We start from the raw sequence: 21,084 nt of genomic DNA, 5'->3' as shown, positions 1-21,084 counted from the left end.
ATGTCAGTATGCTTCTGCCAGCCTTTTACTATGCGTTGCTTAGGACATGAATTATCTCTAGTATGCTGGGGACTTCATTTTGTCATGGTTACCCCTTATGTCAGTATGCTTCAGCCAACATTGTACTATGTGTTACATAGGACATGAATTATCTCTAGTATGCTAGTGACATCTTTTTGTCATGGTTGCCCCTTATGTCAGTATGCTTCAGCCAGCATTTTACTATGCGTTGCATAGGACATTAATTATCTCTTATATGCAGGTGACTTCATTTTGTCTTGGTTGCCCCTTGTGCTAGTATGCTTCTGACAGCATTTTACTAAGCGTTGAATAGGACATGAAGTATCTCCAGTATGCTGGTGACTTCATATTGTCATGCTTGACCCTTGTGTCAGTACGCTTCTGCCAGCATATTACTATGCATTGCATAGGACATGAATTATCTCTAGTATGCTGGTGACTTCATTTTGTCATGCTTGCCCCTTATGTCAGTATGCTTCTGCCAGCATTTTACTATGCATTGCATAGGACATGAAATGTCTCTAGTATGCTGGTGACTTCACTTTTTCATGGTTGCCCTTCATGACAGTATGCTTCTGCCAACATTATGTCAGTATGCTTCTGCCAGCCTTTTACTATGCGTTGCTTAGGACATGAATTATCTCTAGTATGCTAGTGACATCTTTTTGTCATGGTTGCCCCTTATGTCAGTATGCTTCAGCCAGCATTTTACTATGCGTTGCATAGGACATGAATTATCTCTTATATGCAGGTGACTTCATTTTGTCTTGGTTGCCCCTTGTGAGAGTATGCTTCTGAGAGCATTTTACTAAGCGTTGAATAGGACATGAAGTATCTCCAGTATGCTGGTGACTTCATATTGTCATGCTTGACCCTTGTGTCAGTACGCTTCTGCCAGCATATTACTATGCATTGCATAGGACATGAATTATCTCTAGTATGCTGGTGACTTCATTTTGTCATGGGTGCCCCTTAGGTCAGTATGCTTCTGCCAGCATTTTACCATGCGTTGCATAGGACATGAATTATCTCTAGTATGCTGGTGACTTCATATATTGTCATGCTTGCCCCTTGTGTCAGTACGCTTCTGCCAGCATATTACTATGCATTGCATAGGACATGAATTATCTCTAGTATGCTGGTGACTTCATTTTGTCATGGGTGCCCCTTAGGTCAGTATGCTTCTGCCAGCATTTTGCTCTCTAGGTGCCTCAAGCTGCTGCCCGACCCTCGCTTGAAGTAAGGGTAATTTTTTTACTTTACATATTTTTAATAATGAACTATATTTAACTCAGTGTAATAAAAAAGTGGGAAAAGAAAACAAGGAGGCAGACCCCAGGTGACCATAATAGTGAGCAGCCCGTGCTGCTGAGAGCTATGGGCCGCTGCACATACAGTGATATACGCCTGCTGTCATAAAGCTCACACTGACTGCATGCACTGTTGTCTCCATCTGGTGCAATGTTAGCATCAGCACTGCATATGCACTCATTGCTTCCCCCTTGTGGTCAATGGTGCCTTGAACTGGGCATGGCAACTCAGAGATGCCACGTGACTCCATGGAGGAGGACACACAGCCTCCGTCACCTTTCTGCTCAATCTGCACCTGGACGGACGGACATCACTTTCCTATTTTCTTCAAAAGTAAATGACTAACAGCTGCTTCTATTCGCACTATAGAAATACCATATACATACATACATACATACATACATACCCCGGAACTGTCTTAGCTGCTTAGTACAAATAGGCATTTCATCAGTGCCACCGTCTCATAAGACTCTACTTCTCTTAAAGACTTTGAAGTTCAGAAAACAAACAACCTTCCAGCATGGCACAATCCCTGTAATTCTTATTTGGAGGTTTTGAGTCTTAAACCTCCATACTCTTTTTAAATGCAAGTTATGCAATCTAATTTGCATCCCTCGCTCATATTGCAGTTGTAAATATACCAGAACTTGTGAATGTCATCGTTTTTCATCTTTTAATATCGTTTTTTGGCAGCAGCGGAGAGGGTCGAAAAGGAAATGAGATGCATGACCGAGGCCATCCTACGTCTGATAGCCAAACTGCTGAGGGTCACACTAGCACTTTGGGGGTCATTGAGGGACATTCTTTGCTTTTCAGTAAGGTCACTTGGGGTGGAAGCCAGCCCCAGAGACACCTGGTCCTGAGCAGTCAAGCAGGACCACCCGCCATTCCACCCATTCTACTTCCTTCATCCCTCTCTTCCCAACAGGTCATCCCCATCAGTCCTCACCGGAGATGCTCAGACATCCCATCTCACCCGGAAGAACACACCCCTGCGAAAGCTGTAGGTATTTTACATTGTCCGGGTTAGGCTCTGGGTGGAGTGCACAGTGTTAGTGGCTGTCCGAGTTAAATGGCTGGTGGGGGAGGGGGCAGAAGGGAAGGTAGGTCAGCTGAGGATTGCGTAAGATTTATAATGGTAGTTGTTTATGAGTTAATTTGGGAGCGGGTGGATGTGTGATGGAGGTTTGTGGGTTCACTTCCATAAATTGAGCGCATACCATTTGTGCGGACATTTTTAAATGTCCTTTCCAGTGTTTTTACATATAGTGTTGATGTCACAGGTGTAGTGAGCCACTCTGCCACCACACTACATTGTTGCGCAGGCAACTCCCTGGGCCGGGCTCGGGCCGGGGAGTATAAATAAAGTGTGACATCAGCGCTCGTGGATGACGGCGCAGACCCAGATACTGAGTGGTCGTGTGTAGCTTACTGTGCCCATCAAGTGTTAGGCCCTCCCTTACTAATACCCCCGATCGACTATCTTGGTGTCCTGCTACCGGACCCTGGGGGTTCTGGTGGACCCCATTACATTGGCAGGTCGGCATTGGTGGCATGTGCGGAGACGCATACGGCGCGCCGGTGCTGTAGCACTGTGGCGGGCACGTATCCGGTGTGCAGTCTGGCGACAAGGGCAGCGGAGGACCGCGGCAAGTACACCGCTTGGTGTGGAGGGTCCTGGGGGCTGCTGCAGAAGAGGGACGAGCGTCCCATGAGGCGCAAGAGGCCTGAAGTCAGTGCGCGGCCTACCAGTACAAGCACACATGCGCATTTGCACCCGGACGGCTCCCAGACCAGCCGTGTGAAGACGGAAGGAGCGCAAGGGGATGCAAATACCGCTGAAAGGCCAGTGCACGGGCGGGGCGGCCCCACGCTCGAGGTGGACGATGGCCTGAAGGGGTGTGCCGGGCCCCGATTCCCTGAAGGAGTGAAGACTGCAGGAGTACGTTGTCGCGCGACATGCGGTGGCAGCAGTGTGGCAGGTGGAGGCACACCTGTGCAGTATCGATGGTGTGAGGGAGCGCAGACCAGCATCAAGACACCACTGCAGGACCACGAGGAAGGTTGTAGAAGAGGTCCCTGTACACGATGAGTAACCCGGTGGGGCAGGCAGTTGCGCAGGAGGAAGGTGAAGCTGGGGGCAGGGCTGGATCACGGATGGCGGTGAAGGCATTTCCCCCTTTCAGCCAGTTAGCAGACCCAGCGATGGCGGCGCCGTGGTGGCGAAATGGATATGTCAACTGGAGAATTATTTTGTGGCAACTAGAGAAACGGACAATGCAATGAAGCGCTCAACGATGTTGCTCATGGTGGGTGATAAACTATACGACCTATTCCAAGACCTCCCAGACATGGGGGATGGCAATGACTATGAGAAGGCGGTAAGTGCTCTTGATCGGCACTTTGACCTGCAGGTCAATCCAGATTTCGAACATTTCAAACTGTGCCAGGCGAAACAGAGGGTGGAGGAATCCATTGATATGTTTTTCATGAGCCTGCGGAAGTTGGCGAGTTCCTGTGTGGGGATTGACCGGATATTCGAAACCAGAGCGCAGCTGATTGTGGGGTGGAAATCGTTGGAGCTGCACAAGATGATATTGCGTCAACCGGGAATATCGTTGGACGATATCCTCATCTTGGGGGTATCCCGCGAGCTGGCCGATGTGAGGGCAGGAGAGATGGAGTCGGCGCTAGCAAGGCGGACCGCTAATCCACAACCCATATACCCGACTCCCATCAAGGAGGAACAGGTGAACGCAATCAGGAAAACTCAAAGCCGTGGGAGTGGCAATACCGGTGGCACCAGTGATCGCCAAGGGAAACAGGGTTGCCAGAACTGTGGGTTGGTGACCCATTCACAGAGAGGGTGTCCTGCACACGGGAAACAGTGCTTGTGAAGTAACAAATTTTGACATTTCGCGAAGATTTGCATGAGTGCCGCCCGATCCGGGGCAGGCCGCAACAGAGGGCTGAGACCACAGCAGAGTGTGAAGGTAGTGCAGGAAGTTGAGGACATGGAGAGCCAGTGCCAGAGGATGCGCATTGCGGAGGAAGAAGAAGAAGACGACAAAGTGTTTGTACTGTCAAACATTCGAGGCGTCACCCCCAACAGAAGACCGCCTCCCTTATGTCAGCTATGGATTGAGGACAACAGTGTCAAGGAGCTTATAGACACAGGTGCATCCGTGAACATTATAGATGCGGCCCAGTATGAGAAACTAGTGCCCAAACCTTTACTCCTACCAACGAAGGCCAGAATCTTCACCTACGGAGGCAACTTGCCCATCCCTCTCCAGGGAGTGATAGAGGTGGAAGTCAAACATGGAGACAGGGCAATATACACTCAATTTCATGTAACCTGTGACCGGGCATGGTCGATCCTGGACTGTGATGTTTGCGAGGCGCATCCATCAGTCACAGGCGGAGGCTGTCCTGGCGGAGTTTCCCGAGCTGTTCCATGGTCTGGGCTGTCTGAAAGGAGTAGAAGTACAGCTCCACATTGATGACACGGTCAAACCGGTGGCTCTGCGACACCACAGGGTGTCTTTTCATCTCCGTCCACTGGTGGAGGCAGAGCTGGAGCGCCTGGAAAAGGATGGAGTAATAGAGAAGTTGTCAGGTCCCACTCCGTGGGTGTCGCCGTTGGTCATCGCACCGAAGCCCAAACAACTGGAGGCGATCCGCCTCTGTGTGGACATGAGGCTGCCTAACAAAGCAATCTGGCGGGAGCGGCACATTACGCCCACCATTCATGAGATCGTGGCTGACACCAACAGGGCTCAGTGGTTCTCGAAGGTGTACCTGAATTCTGGCTATCATCAGCTGGTGCTGACGGAAAAAAGTCGATATATAACTACCTTTTCCACGCATGTGCGACTCCACCGGTTTAAACGCCTCCGTTTTGGAGTCTCATCCGTGGCGTAGGTGTTTCAGGATGCCGTGAGGGAAGCACGGTCAGGACTGGTGGGCGTGCTGAATGTCAGTGAAGAGATTCTAATTTTCTCCAACCCCCTTGAAGAGCACCATATTTGGCTAAGAGCGGCACTGTGGACGTTGGTGGAGCAAGGATTGACTTTACATAGAGCCAAATGTGAGTTCTATGCCAACAAAGTGGAATTCTTCGACTACAGATTTTCTGCCAAGGGATTGCAAGTGGATCCGGCCAAAGTGGAAGCCATCCGAGCGGCAGCGGTCCCCCAGACCCAATCAGTTTCTTAGGGATGGCGAATTATTGCGGCAGGTTTATACCTTACCTCGCCACACTCTCGGAGCCCCTCAGGAATCTGACGAAGAAAGATGTGCGATGGCAATTGTCCGGTGATGAAGCTAAGGCATTCAATGAGATCAAGAGAGTGCTTCTGCAAGGAGCCACGGTGGCCTATTTCAAGCCTGGGGAGGCGACAGAGCTTTTAGTGGACACCAGTCCGGTGGGACTGGGGGCGGTGCTCCTCCAGAAGGACCAACGAGAGGGATGGGTACCCATCGCATATGCCAGTCGGGCGTTGACGGCGGTGGAGACCAGATACGCCCAAATTGAGCGAGAGGCGTTGGCAATTCGGTGGGCCTGCCAACATTTTGACATTTATCTGTGTGGCCACAACTTCACCGTGGTTATGGATCACAAGCCATTGGTACCTTTGTTTGCAGGCACAGCACGCAATGGACCGCAGAGGATAGAGCGTTGGGCGGTACAAATTCAAGATTACAAATTCTGTCGTGTATCGTCCAGGGGTCAACAACCCAGTGGACTACATGTCAAGACATCCTCTGGCTATTGGTCACGGGACTAAAGGTGAGGGTGACGAAGGCACGGAGTCATTTGTGAAGCAAATCGTGGAGGTAGCTTGTCCGAGAGCACTGCCAGTGGAGGAAATCCAAGGGGCAACACGGGACGATGCGTGCTTGCAAGCAGTCAGGCAGACGCTACACAACCATCAGTAGAAGCTGTTCCTTTAAGGATCCAGTGGACTGATGGACGAAGAGAGAGAGTACCGTCTGAGGCTGTGGAGATGTCGCGATGAGCTGAGTGAAGGGTGCTAGGGAGTGATTCTGAGGGGCACAAGGCATGGTGATACCCGCCAAGTTATGGAGAAGAAGAGTGGATCTTGCCCACCAAAGAAATCAAGGGGTCGAGAAGACAAAAGCCCGGTTGAGGTCAAAGGTATGGTTCCTGGGTGTGGACCGTATGGTGGAAGAAAAGGTCAGAGGCTGCCATGCATGCCTGATAACAGGGGCTGAAACCCCCACGTTACCAGTTCTCACCGAAGCACCGAGTAATATTCCATTCCAAGACATCCAGGATCCAAGTTTCAGACACCATATGAGAGAGAATTGTGGGAGGTGGTCCAGGTGAAAGGATCTATGGTCACTGCGAAATGAGGTGCTCACCAGATAGAGCGGAATACCTCCTGGTTCAAGAAATCCATCATACCGGCTGTGATCCCGGAGGAGCAGGAGGCCGACAGCCCGGAGGGAGTCAGATGTCCATCTCTAGAAGCAACGGGGGTTCCGGAGACACCCCCAGTGGTGGAATTTGAGGAAACCCCTGGGGATCCCGGTGTAGGGGAGCCTGAAGAAGCCAACACAGGATCTGAGGAAACCCGCACTCCCAGAGGAGGTCGGCGGTACCGGTTGAGCAACAAACCCCAGCCAAGCACTCGGCTCAAAGACTTTATGTGCTAACTCTACACGAACTGTGAACTGCATCATGAGCCTCCTCAACTGCATTCAGGGTTGTTATGTTAGTTTGTTTCTTTGACTTGATGTTTTAGTTTGTTGTTTAAACAATCATGGGTTAGATGGGATGTAGTGAGCCACCCGGCCACCACACTACATTGTTGCACAGGCAACTCCCTGGGCCGGGCTCGGGCCAGGGAGTATAAATAAAGTGTAACGTCAGCGCTCATGCCTGACGGCACGGACTCAGATACTGAGTGGTCGTGTGTTGCTTACTGTGCCCAGCAAGTGTTAGGCCCTCCCTTGCTAATACCCCGATCGACTATCTTGGTGTCCTGCTACCGGGCCCTGGGGGCTCTGGTGGACCCCCATTACAACAGGCATTGGTATATAGGAGACACAAAATCAGTAAAATAATTAAAACAACATTTGTTGCTTTAGAAGTTTTGTAGCTTTTACAAACTCTGGGAAACTCAAACTTTCCACATTTTGCAAAATTGCAACCGTTGCTGGGGGCATATTGTCCAGAAAATCAGGATTTCAGCGGGAACAAATAGAGAGATAAATTGTGCAGCGAAATATTTACTTTAAATCACAAAACAATGATTTTCAACTGCAAATAGCATTAACAAGCATTGGCAAAGCCACTAGGTTTCGGCTATGGCCGAGCGATTAGCTATGGCAATTGGTTGGAATTGGGTAATGGGGAGGGTTAGTGGATAACGGGATGGTTTTTAAAAAAGCGCTATGAAGTTGTCAGCGCTGTCTGCTTTATAGTGCTTTTTTAGTCTTCTGTTGAGAGGGGAGAGAATAAACAAAGATGGGGCGGGTGGGGGAGAGAATAAACAGAGCCGTGGTGGGGAGAATAAACAGAGGTGGGGCAGCGGGAGGTGGGGGAGAAGAAACAGGGACAGGAGAGTGGGTAGAAAGGGGCGAACAAACAAGCTAGGGGCTGGGCGGGGAGAAGAAAAGTGTGCATGTGTGGGAAGAAACAGGGACGGGTGGCCAGAAGATTTAAAAAGCACTATGATGAGGCCAGCGTTGACTGCATCATAGCGCTTTTTTTACCAGAAAAAGCAACTGAATCACAATGTGAGCTTCGTCCATGCGCCACAAAAAGAAAAGAAGGTGACGCATGGCAAGCGCTGCCCAATTAGAAGGCAGCAAAGAAAAGTGACGATGCCATCACATGGTAAGCAAGCCCATTTTTAACACAAGTGTCTTGCAAGCGACAGTGTATGTGTTAGTGCATGCTCACTCAGGCTCAACCATAGAAAGGGTGTGGTGAGAACTAACACTATTTAACAATCAGGTAAATTAAAATAAATTGTGGTGGAATCCTACAGAATATGAATATTCACTTGTTCAAACAACACTGAGAGCAAAGTTTAATTCTAGCCATTATTTTAGGTTATACTCGTGGTTCAAAAGGAAGATAAAGTTGAACAGGTGCTGTATTTTAAAGTCCTCAATGTACAGAGCATATACCACCTTCTATTCTGCCTCATGGGTGGCTAGTCCTCAAGCAGACACAGCATGGATGGAATCAACTAGATGCCATCATTTGCTCTGCTATATACTCCTCCCGCTGTGCACCATGGGGCCATCTATCGCATGGTCGGAGAGGGCACAAATTATTTCTCTCGCAATTTTTGGGTTCTTTTTGGTATTGTGTGTAACAGTGGTCTTGGAGAGGGCTTGGAATTGGAGGCGAGGTCAATTCCTTGAGTAATTATGCACATGGCCGTCTTCACCAACAAAGATTCCTGCGTTGCGTGAAAGGAAGAGAGCAGGACAGCACCACAACTACAAAGATATGGTGCTGCTGCCCTCTTCAGTAATGCTGGTGCCCTTTCTGGCTGCCTTGCAAGCACACACAAGCTCCCTTGCACCATAGTGCAAAGGTATGTGAGTCTAGCCTAGGTTTTGAACTGGAAGGTTACTCTTCCAGCACAGAACACTATGCCTACACCAACTTTACAACTTTTCCCACGTTGCATGTGTGCTGTACAGTGCTGCAGACATGAAAAATGGGAAAAGTATGAAGAAAACAGAAATTTTCTTCTACTTTGCACCTGCCTCAAGAGGGATAGGTGTATTTTTTGGGCACAAAGCATGGTCTACCATTGTAAGTACATAGGGCGTTGCATTAAAAATGATTGGGTGATAAAGGCGAGGGACAAACCCCACAAGGATTGCTGGTTTTGACAATCCATTGCCTGAGTGGTGTGTCCTGCAGGGAGGAACGAGGGGGTGGTTTATTGGAATGTTCCATCTCTATATTTTTCTTCTTTAAGATGAGAAAGTGCAAGATGGGTGGGTAACCGAGAGGCCCTGCATGGTCATCAGAGAGAAATGCACTGTACAATGTTATGTATCGCTAACCTTCAGAAAATATCAATGAAGTTTGTTACACAAAAATTAGATGGGTGGTGGCAAAGGAATGCACTGGAAAGCAATCCCAAATCAACCCTTTGCACAGATTTGTGTCACTTTTGATTGCATTGCACTGGCACTGGCACTGGCATTGCACTTGCACAAAGTGTTGAAAAATCTAGAGAAAAGATGATGAATACAGCAGCAATTTATAACCACCACTATTGGGTGATGGGAACTGTGGCTGGCTATGCTTCCAAACTCTCTCTAAAACGTATATGTGTGAAATGGTAACCCCAATTGGCAAAGGACTGTAACCCCTTATAAGTCCCTAGTCCCAGGGCATGGGTGTTAAAGGGGTCAACAGGTCCTGAAGCATTGTTTGTGCAACCCTGAGTGACCTAAATAAACTACTGACAGCAAGCCTGCCATTGCAGACTGCAGGAGAAGTGAAAACTGATCGAACTCGACTTTGCCCTCACCATGTGGGGAAAAGTAAATGCACTATTTTTAATATATGCCAGTCACCCCAAATGAAGGCCCCCCGAACCCCGGATGCAGGGTGCATTATTTTAAAGGCGAGGACATGTAAGTGCAAGTTTATATGTCCCATCATGGTATTTACTATTAAAGGACACTACAAGTGATAGACAGTCCATATGATAACATCGGCTGGTACCCGGGCAAACCAGGGGTTGGCAGCTCAATTATAGCCCCACCTAAATATGTTGTGCTTAGTATCTCTGGGGTGGGCTACCTGGTCTGTACAGCTAAGGAAGACTTCTGACATTTCTAAAAGTGGTAGAATAGTGGGTTCTGTGTAGAAAATGTGACATACACCCCAGATGTGTTTACCTCAGGGGCAGATTAGGCCCTGGGGCTAGTAGCCCATTGCCCACTGGCACCCACACCACTAACGCCCCTAAATCTAGGATATAAGGTCTACCCCTGACACCATAACCTGAGTTCTGATCTGACTTGCAACAAGGACAAAAGAAGAGACCTGTGTCTGTGACAACATGAGCTGCACAAACCAAAAGCATGAAACTCTGCACTAGTGACAACCTTCCTGGAACTGCACGAACGTGGCTTGTCCTGGACCAAAGTTCGGTTCCCTCAGACAGAGGTACCCATTTGAGAGCCAAAGGCATTACCAGACTCCCCTAGACTAGTGGCACTAGTCCCCTGCAACCACAGGTAAAAACAGCATATTGGAACCCAAGAATCGCTGCTGATCTGTCCCTCTGAGGTATCACCCAGACGTAGATTGCCCAGTGCATTATAGGAAATGTAGTCCTGATCCCCAGGATGTTTCAGGCGGCTATCTTGTTCCCCAGGACCTCCAGACGTCGAAATAACCTTCTGTTGTGCTTACCGCTGCTAAGGCTTGTTGGTCTCCAGTCCAGCAACCACCCCCTTTACTCAATGTTGCACTTCAAGGGAACACTGCAAAACCTTCATCTGAAATCAGCAGTGGCTTTGTTGTTGACTTTCTGCACCCTTTCCCCAGCACAGTATAAGCTGTAAAATCATCTCTCCTGCGGCTCCCGCTTCAGTACCAAGGACAGCCAGGACAACTCTGCACCCGGGCTTCGGAAGCCAGGTGAAATTGAACTGACTGTCCGTGGCTTGGTCCTGGTACCAGCATCACCTTTACCTTCCTTGGGTTCCACGCAACTCAACCTACAAGTGACCGACTGTCAATACCACTTTTTCCCATTGACTGCAAAGCAAAGGTTCTGCAGTAGTGAATGGCTGTCATTTACGTGTTCTTCCAAAATCCATAACTCCAGTTACATGTATCTGATCTTGTTTATTTTGGTGTCTAAATTAAGATAAAAATCTGCTTTATTTTTATAAATTGGTGTTGGACTTCTTTCAAGTTGGGTAAAATACTTATCGTCCATGTTGGTACTTTGAAATGCTTAACACATATTCCTCTAGTAAAGCTTGACTGCTCTTTGCCACTTTACCAGGACTGAGCTAAGGATTTATTATTGTGAATTCAAGGACCATCTTTAGGGTATTATAAGAGTATTGCATGGTGCAGCCTAACCAGCATCATCACATAATACTCCATCTTCTTACACAATTATTTTGTGACTGGTTATCAGAGACATTCTATGACCATTTAACATTTAACACCTTTACAGGCAGTGAGAAGCCCACAAGAGATATAGAAAAAACAACATATAGGCATTGTGTTACATAAACAAGAAATATTTTTTTGGGTTCAAAACAAAAATCTAAATGAACACAGAAGGAGTGCCAAATATCCTCAACATATAAAAGGTGTAACCAAAACTGTGGGCTTGTGTCCTACAGTTGCAAAAAGACCTGGTAGCTTGGGGTTTTCAACTCCCGCAGCAGGTTTTCAAATCCTGCACGCAGTGACGCAGGGCAGGTTACCGACTTCTGCTAAGATCCACATCTTGAACAATATACCACTGTTACTTCTCTTCCAATGATGCTGGAGCTTTACTGTCTTTTCAGTCTTCCGCAGAAGCACCTCTCTGAGGCTTATGCCTAATTCCATTTGTGGAAAGAAATCAAAAAGCAATTTGTTAACATGCTAGTAAGAAATTAAAAGGAGTTGAACACATTTGGAAATTCTTACTCTCCTGATGCTGCTTCTTCTAATCCAGCATGGTTGCCATGAGTGCGATATTATGCTTCTTCCTCTTCTCTTTCTCTCATTCAATCACCTTCCTTTATGCCTCTTCATTGAAATAGTCTTACTCCAAGGTTGTTGTTGACATAAACCCATTGTTTATCTTTCCCACACATTTAAAGCTTTTCGTTGTCCATCTGCCCCATTCCCTAAGTTGTCCAAGCAACACCCCCCTAAATTATCTACAGGGCTGGTCTGGATTCAACCTCTACAAAAAAATCACTCAATAGCACAAATACACTCCATTAATGGTCTATAAAATCATAATTCCCAATGCAATACCTATGTGTCATGTCACTATCCATACCCCAGTAATCAACTCACACAAATCATTGTTAGTTTCTGTGCATTTAAGACATTTTAAGGTAAAGAAGTTAAAACCACTCCCTTGTTACTTTTTTTTAAATATATGAAATTCTCATTTAACTGTGCCTTATTCTGGGATATTCTTTGCTGCAAGGCCATTACTACACCTCCATCAATGAGCCTTCCTGTTCATATCTAGTTGCGAGCACAGGATACTATCCTACTGATGTTGCTCCAAGCTTTGTTGTTCTCTGCACACCAGTCCTGTGTACCATTTAGTAGCCACTCCTACCCACGTGACCTTCCAATCCTGCAGAGGATAAACTCTGCTGCTCCATGTCAGCATTCCTGACATGTACTTGTAAGTTTCCATCTCTTAATCTGAAAACCTTACATTTTAGGCAGGGTTTAAATTGTTTTTAAGGGTTCAAAAGTAGTCCAACAGACCTGGGAAGGTAGGCAGCGCAAAGAAAAGCCACAAAAATAAATAACAGAAAAAAGATAGTGCTCACAAACTAACAGGGTCATGGATTGAGTGAAGCCAGTGAAGGGTCAGAGATACCATCCAGCCTAGAGTATTGATCACAAGTTCAGTAGCTCCAACAATCCATTCTAAAAGGATGCAGGCAATAGTTAGTCTCCTTAAAACTGTATTTTAAATATGCCCTTTAAGCACATGGTCATTCGCAAATGTTACAGTCGCTGAAATTTTTATGTGTAATGTTGCAATAAGAAATGTATGTACACTTGTTTCGGTGACAAATCTGACCATAGCTCTGAGTAACACACCATTTAACCTTTGAATGTGCTAGTGCAGAAAATGCATTCTTTGTTGGTAATTAATGGAAAGGCTGTGAACCTTTGCACTTTAGTGAGATACAGAGTACTGAGAATTGAACAACTGTGTGGATAAAGAGATCCTCCACCTACACTGTTCAGCCTAGTGGGCAGCATTCCTGATCTCCTCTCTACAAGCCTGTGACTACTTCTTACAGCAGGCACCCTCTATTTAGTGCTTAGCTAAATATTGTGTTGTTTTGTTGAGCTACCAATGGAGATAGAGTGGCCTGTCTTCATTCCTCTTTTGTAAGATGAGTGAAGATTATGAAATAGCAATTGTGACGTATAGTATTCAGAGATACCATCTGCACCCTTGTTAGACTAGTCAGCCTTAAGGTGGGCTCCCCGCAAACACTTTGCCTACTCCCTTCCTGTTTTTGCTGAAATTCGGTTTTGTTGGCTTTATTATTGATTATTATTATTATTGAGTCTTGTATCGGGCGTGGTTGCCCTTGGGCATCCCAGCGCTCGTCCAGAGTCTTTGGGACTCTGTGCTGTTACCACTGCTTACCAGTGTTAAAGTGCTTGTGCTCTCTCCTTGAAACATGGTAAAACTGGAACTAATTGGCACTTATGATTTACTTGTAAGTCCCTAGTTATTTGTACTACATGTACCAAGGGCCTGTAAATTAAATGCTACTAGTGGGCCTGCAGTACTTATTGTGCCACCCTCTTACGTAGCCCTTTAAACATATCTCTGGGCTGCCATTTAAAGTCTGTACACACAGTTTTAAACTGCCATTCGACTTAGCAAAATAAACCTTTTTGTTATGCCCAACCCTTCCTTTTTAATGCCTATATCACCCCTAATGTAGGCCCTAAACAGCCCTAATGGCAGGTTGCATTGCATTTAAAACATTGGACATGTACTTTTAAGTTTTACATATCCTGGTAGAGAAAAACATATCCATTTGAGTTACCTTACTACATTTAATAAGTGATAACTTTGATTGGGAACACATATAAATGTCATGTTTGGCCTCTAAAGAATTGTTATTTTAAATCGTCTTTCACTGTAAAGTTAATTTTTAAGTCACAATTCTGAAATACCACTTTTTGGAAGTTGGCATTTTCTTGTCCTAATGATTTGGTGTCTGCAGCCTGTGTTCTGGGTCACATGTCTGTGATTAGAGTGACAGTTGGCCTCTGTGTATTCCTCCCAGATAATGAGGCAAAGGGGGGCAAGGTGTTGGTAGGCTGGGGAATCCTGCAAAGATGGGAGGGGCGAAGCTGTTCCCTGTCCCACTTACATTTCAATGGAGCTGTCTCATTACATTCACAACGAAATTCACACCAGTCTTTTGTCACTTTAGAAAAATTGGAGTTTGGACAGGTAGAAAGGAAATTCCAGGTCCATCTGTGGGAGAAAAACTCCAGAAGTTTCTTCCACTTCAAAGCTGGCTCCAGGAATAAAATAGGACCCTCGGACCCACTCTTCAGTTCACTCCTGGACCTGCAGAGGATACTCAGAAGGCCTGCCCTGCACTTCAGAGGAATGCTGTGCTGCTTGAGGCCTGCTTTGTACTTCAGAGGACTCCCCTGCTGCTCCCAGAGGTCTGCCCTGCTGCTTGAAGCCTGTCTTGAACCCTCAGAGGACTGCCCTGCTTCATGAGGGCTGTCTTGCCGCTTAAGCCCCGGACTACCAGAGTGAGTCCAAGGGCTAGTTGGCTGGCCTCTTGTTCTTAGCTACAGGGACACATAAAGCTCCGACACCATGAACCCTGCACCTGGACCCTGCCTAAAGGGAGTTCTGCCCTCCAAGTGGTGCCCACCCAGTCCCTGCTAACGATGCCCAAAAAGCCTAACACTAAAGCTTGGGATTTCAACCAGCCCAAGTTGCATTCCTGGTCAGCCTGACTTAGCGATACCTCCAGCCACAGTCTTCTAAGCGGCTCCTAGTAGAAGGGTTATCTGCACTGGTGGCGCCCTCGTTGGCTACAGCCTGTAGCTTCGTCCCGCTATTTACCTTGCGCGCGCTGCATTGCTAACTCAGCGATGCAGCACCCGCGAGGTATATAGTTTTATTTATTTATTTACTTACTTTACTCCATTCCGTCGTATGTCCGAGTCAATTACCCCCGCACCCTGCCCCTCCCCTGCCTACCGCCCCGCAGCAATCCCTCTGCGAGCCGCCACTGTGCTCCAGCCTCCGTGACAGTTTGTATAGAAAAAAACAACTGCTCCTTCCAGCGCTCAATAGTTCACCTATCTATGTGTTAACGATGGAGCAGATTTCTCATAATATAACACACACTGAGGCTAAATTTCAGCATATCTGGCGCCCACTGATACAATACATAACACGCTTAGAGCACACTTACTTCCCCCCCCACCAAAAGCTGAGACCCTACAGCTCTTCGGATGACCTCATCTCAACCCGGTTCTTAACCAACTACTTTCCCCCCCCTCCTCTTCCTACCACCCAGGGCCGACCTGGTCGTAGAAGGCACCGGGCGTTTGAGTGGATGGCATATCCCATTTGAACATCAGTAGTGGACTAAAACAGAGTGTAGTGAGCCCTGGGTGATACATAGTCCAAGATGGGGATCGGACCTGAATCAGGAGATCCCCCCGAGATACCATGGGGAGTTAAGTTGGTAGGACCTGCAACGATCATGAAATACTGTAGTAGAATCGTAAGTCGTCTCACCCATTGTCGTGTAGTTCCTATAAACCTATATAGGATCTGCGCGTTTAGACAACATAGACTGTGGGATTAGTGTCCAGACTAATTCCAGACACCCCCACAGGGTATGTTCACCTGTATACCAGCTAGCTCACAGTGCCACTAGAAACACCTCTTACCAAGGAGAGAATAGTTCTTGGCAACTATTGAACATGACAACTCTGTCCCATCAACAGGAAACAGTGCAGTGCTTTTCGCTCAGTAACTCGGGCTCACTTTGTCTCAGAGAGATACACAGAATAAACGGTGGGGACATTTTCAATAAGTATTTATTGAACCAGCGTCATTCTAGTGTAAAAGTGGTGAGCTGAAACAACCATAAGACAGAAACAGATATAAATGATTATAAGCACCAACAGAGTAAAAGGATGGTATAGTCTACCACAGTGCTAAAACAATGAATACAGGCAGGTATTAAAATACATGGCAGTAATAATGCGTACTCCTACGATGCAACCCTAACTAGATGTACCTATGCGTACCTAGCATGAATGTAAATGTCGAGCCAAGAATCCCTCTAGGATAAAGTCAACCCCATTACCTGAAGTGAGAGACCATGGGACCCCGTCTTGGTCTCGAGATGGATACCCCGAGAAGGGATGTCAGACCACTGCAAGCTGAAGTGTCTGTGTGCAGGAAACTCAGCGTCTCGCGTCAGTGTGTCAGCATGGAAGTCCTTTTCCCCTCTCCCTGCCTCAGCAAAGATATGGTGTTTATATACCCAATGTGAGTCCCTCAGGCGATCTACCTTGCTGTGTCATGTCAACTAGGATGACGGAAGGAATGACCATTATACATACTTATTATGCAGGGGTTGGAGGCCCTGCTGAGATTCCAAAAATCCTCATGCAGAATGAATGAGGCTACTTTTCGGAGAAAACCCCAGGTCACTTAAGCAGTACGGTAACTATGTAAAAGATCAGTATCAAGAACCGTTATGTAATGTAATGGCAGGGGAAGTATAGGTGAAAGGTTTGGTGGCGACATGAGAACTGGGGGGGCAAAGCAAGGGGGGTGGGCAGTCAGGCAGGATCGGAGGTAAACCCCAGCTGCCTTCCCCTGAGGTACCCAGACAGACCAAGCTCCAAAGCAGTCTGGGCAGCCCCAATCAGAATAGAAGTTAACCCATCAGAGTCAGGTCTTCTCTCTCTGGTCCCCCCTGTCCATCATCAACCTGTACATCTGTGGTTGTGGAAAACTACCATTCGTCTACCACCTCTGACCACAGGGAGGCTATGTGTTCCCTCACAACTCTTGTGGTGTACCACCTCGCATTTCTCAAGCTGGAACCCTTGCCAACTTGCAGGATACCAATGAGCTTTCACCTAGCCCTTTGCGGACCTCGTGATCTGCTCCCTTTTGGAGGCCTCACAGTGCGGTGCATGTCTTCTGGCCCAAGCACGGCTAGAGCTACCTGCAGCAGTGCTGCTCCTGTCCTGCCCCCGGAGACAGGAAAACCAGACATAAGGTGCTCCAGGAGGGGGGTTATTCCCTCAAGATAGAGGCCTGGAGAGTGCTTTAACACAAAGAACTTTACTTTTCCTCAGCAGGATGTAATCCAATTTAAAAGTAAGTTCTTGGTCTGAGGAAAATGACATTGAGAGAAGGCTACCCTCTTAAACCTGGGAGTTACCAAGCACATTTCGTCTGTATTCCACTGAAACTTATTCACCAGATAATTTGCCTGAGTAAGGAACTGAAATCTATGTCACTCACTCCAGAAAAGCACAAGTGAAAGAACAACCCAGGCCTGGAGCATTGTGTCCTTGGTGACATGGAGTCTAAGGCTAAGAGTACCAGTGGAATCAATGCCACCCACCACACCGTGCTCAAAGCCTGAGCTTTCCTCTCACAAGTTGTTGTTTTCTGCTGTGTTTGTTCAACGAGATCTTTGAGCAAAGAATGCATAAGTATGTAAAGGAAAAGCCACAGCGATACCTCCATGAGATACAGAGATATCCAGTAACCTTAATATACACACAGGTGTAAACAACTTGTGGCATTAGAGTGCTACCTCCTCGGTGATACAGGGATATCTGGTAACCTTAATATAGATACAGGTGCAAACAACATGAAGAAGTAGAATGCTACCTCCTCGGTGATAAGGAGATATCTGTTAACCTTAATATGCACACAGGTGTAAACAACTTGTGGCATTAGAATGCTACCTCCTCGGTGATACAGGGATATCTGGTAACCTTAATATAGATACAGGTGCAAACAACATGAAGAAGTAGAATGCTACCTCCTCGGTGATAAGGAGATACCTGGTAACCTTAATATGCACACAGGTGTAAACAACTTGTGGCATTACAGTGCTACCTCCGCGGTGATACGGGGATATCTGGTAACCTTAATATGCACACAGGTGTAAACAACTTGTGGCATTAGAGTGCTACCTCCGCGGTGATACGGGGATATCTGGTAACCTTAATATGCACACAGGTGTAAACAACTTGTGGCATTAGAGTGCTACCTCCTCGGTGATACAGGGATATCTGGTAACCTTAATATAGATACAGGTGTAAAAAACATGAAGAAGTAGAATGCTACCTCCTCGGTGATACGGGGATATCTGGTAACCCTAATATGCACACAGGTGTAAACAACTTGTGGCATTAGAGTGCGACCTCCTCTGTGATGCGGGGATATCTGGTAACCTTAATATAGATACAGGTGCAAACAACATGAAGAAGTAGAATGCTACCTCCTCGGTGGTAAGGAGATATCTGGTAACCTTAATATGCACACAGGTGTAAACAACTTGTGGCATTAGAGTGCTACCTCATCGGTGATGCGGGGATATCTGGTAACCTTAATATAGATACAAGTGTAAACAACATGAAGAAGTAGAATGCTACTTCCTCGGTGATAAGGAGATATCTGGTAACCTTAATATGCACACAGGTGTAAACAACTTGTGGCATTAGAGTGCTACCTCCGCGGTGATACGGGGATATCTGGTAACCTTAATATGCACACAGGTGTAAACAACTTGTGGCATGAGAGTGCTACCTCCGTGGTGATACGGGGATATCTGATAACCTTAATATGCACACAGGTGTAAACAACTTGTGGCATTAGAGTGCTACCTCCTCGGTGATACAGGGATTTCTGGTAACCTTAATATAGATACAGGTGTAAAAAACATGAAGAAGTAGAATGCTACCTCCTGGTGATACGGAGATATCTGGTAACCCTAATATGCACACAGGTGTAAACAACTTGTGGCATTAGAGTGCTACCTCCTCGGTGATGCGGGGATATCTGGTAACCTTAATATAGATACAGGTGCAAACAACATGAAGAAGTAGAATGCTACCTCCTCGGTGATAAGGAGATATCTGGTAACCTTAATATGCACACAGGTGTAAACAACTTATGGCACTAGAGTGCTACCTCCTCGGTGATGCGGGGATATCTGGTAACCTTAATCTACACACAGGTGTAAACAACTTGTGGTATTAGAGGGCTACCTCCGCGGTGATACGGGGATATCTGGTAACCTTAATATGCACACAGGTGTAAACAACATGAAGAACTAGAATGCTACCTTCTCGGTGATACGTAGATATCTGGTAACCCTAATATGCACACAGGTGTAAACAACTTGTGGCATTAGAGTGCTACCTCCTCGGTGATGCGGGGATATCTGGTAACCTTAATAGAGATACAGGTGTAAACAACTTGTGGCATTAGAGTGCTACCTCCTCAGTGATGAGGGGATATCTGGTAACTTTAATATAGATACAGGTGTAAACAATATGAAGAAGTAGAATGCTACCTCCTCGGTGATACCCGATAACCCTAATATGCCCACACGTGTAAACAACTTGTGGCATTAAAGTGCTACCTCCTCGGTGATACGGGGATATCTGGTAACCTTAATATAGATACAGGTGTAAACAATATGAAGAAATAGAATGCTACCTCCTCGTCGATACCCGATAACCCTAATATGCACACAGGTGTAAACAACTTGTGGTATTAGAGTGCTACCTCCGCGGTGATACGGGGATATCTGGTAACCTTAATATAGATACAGGTGTAAACAACTTGTGGCATTAAAGTGCTACCTCCTCAGTGATGCGGGGATATCTGGTAACCTTAATATAGATACAAGTGTAAACAACATGAAGAAGTAGACTGCTACCTCCTCGGTGATACGGAGATATCTGGTAACCCTAATATGCACACAGGTGTAAACAACTTGTGGCATTAGAGTGCTACCTCCTCGGTGATGTGGGGATATCTGGTAACCTTAATATAGATACAGGTGTAAACAACTTGTGGCATTAGAGTGCTACCTCCTCAGTGATGAGGGGATATCTGGTAACCTTAATATAGATACAGGTATAAACAATATGAAGAAGTAGAATGCTACCTACTCGGTGATACCCAATAACCCTAATATGCACACAGGTGTAAACAACTTGTGGCATTAAAGTGCTACCTCCTCGGTGATACGGGGATATCTGGTAACCTTAATATAGATACAGGTGTAAACAACTTGTGGCATTAGAGTGCTACCTCCTCAGTGATGCGGGGATATCTGGTAACCTTAATATAGATACAGGTGTAAACAACTTGTGGCATTAGAGTGCTACCTCCTCGGTGATACAGGGATTTCTAGTAACCTTAATATAGATACAGGTGTAAAAAACATGAAGAAGTAGAATGCCACCTCCTCGGTGATACGGAGATATCTGGTAACCCTAATATGCACACAGGTGTAAACAACTTGTGGCATTAGAGTGCTACCTCCTCGGTGATGCGGGGATATCTGGTAACCTTAATATAGATACAGGTGCAAACAACATGAAGAAGTAGAATGCTACCTCCTCGGTGATAAGGGGATATCTGGTAACCTTAATAATCACACAGGTGTAAACAACTTGTGGCACTAGAGTGCTACCTCCTCTGTGATGCGGGGATATCTGGTAACCTTAATCTACACACAGGTGTAAACAACTTGTGGCATTAGAGGGCTACCTCCGCGGTGATACGGGGATATCTGGTAACCTTAATATGCACACAGGTGTAAACAACATGAAGAACTAGAATGCTACCTTCTCGGTGATACGTAGATATCTGGTAACCCTAATATGCACACAGGTGTAAACAACTTGTGGCATTAGAGTGCTACCTCCTCGGTGATGCGGGGATATCTGGTAACCTTCATATAGATACAGGTGTA

The sequence above is a fragment of the Triturus cristatus genome, chromosome 1_2, assembly GCF_964204655.1.
Source record: "Triturus cristatus chromosome 1_2, aTriCri1.1, whole genome shotgun sequence".
In the NCBI taxonomy this organism is placed as follows: Eukaryota; Metazoa; Chordata; class Amphibia; order Caudata; family Salamandridae; genus Triturus; species Triturus cristatus.
The sequence above is the reverse complement of the archived record's forward strand: the minus strand, read 5'-3'. Positions refer to the sequence as shown.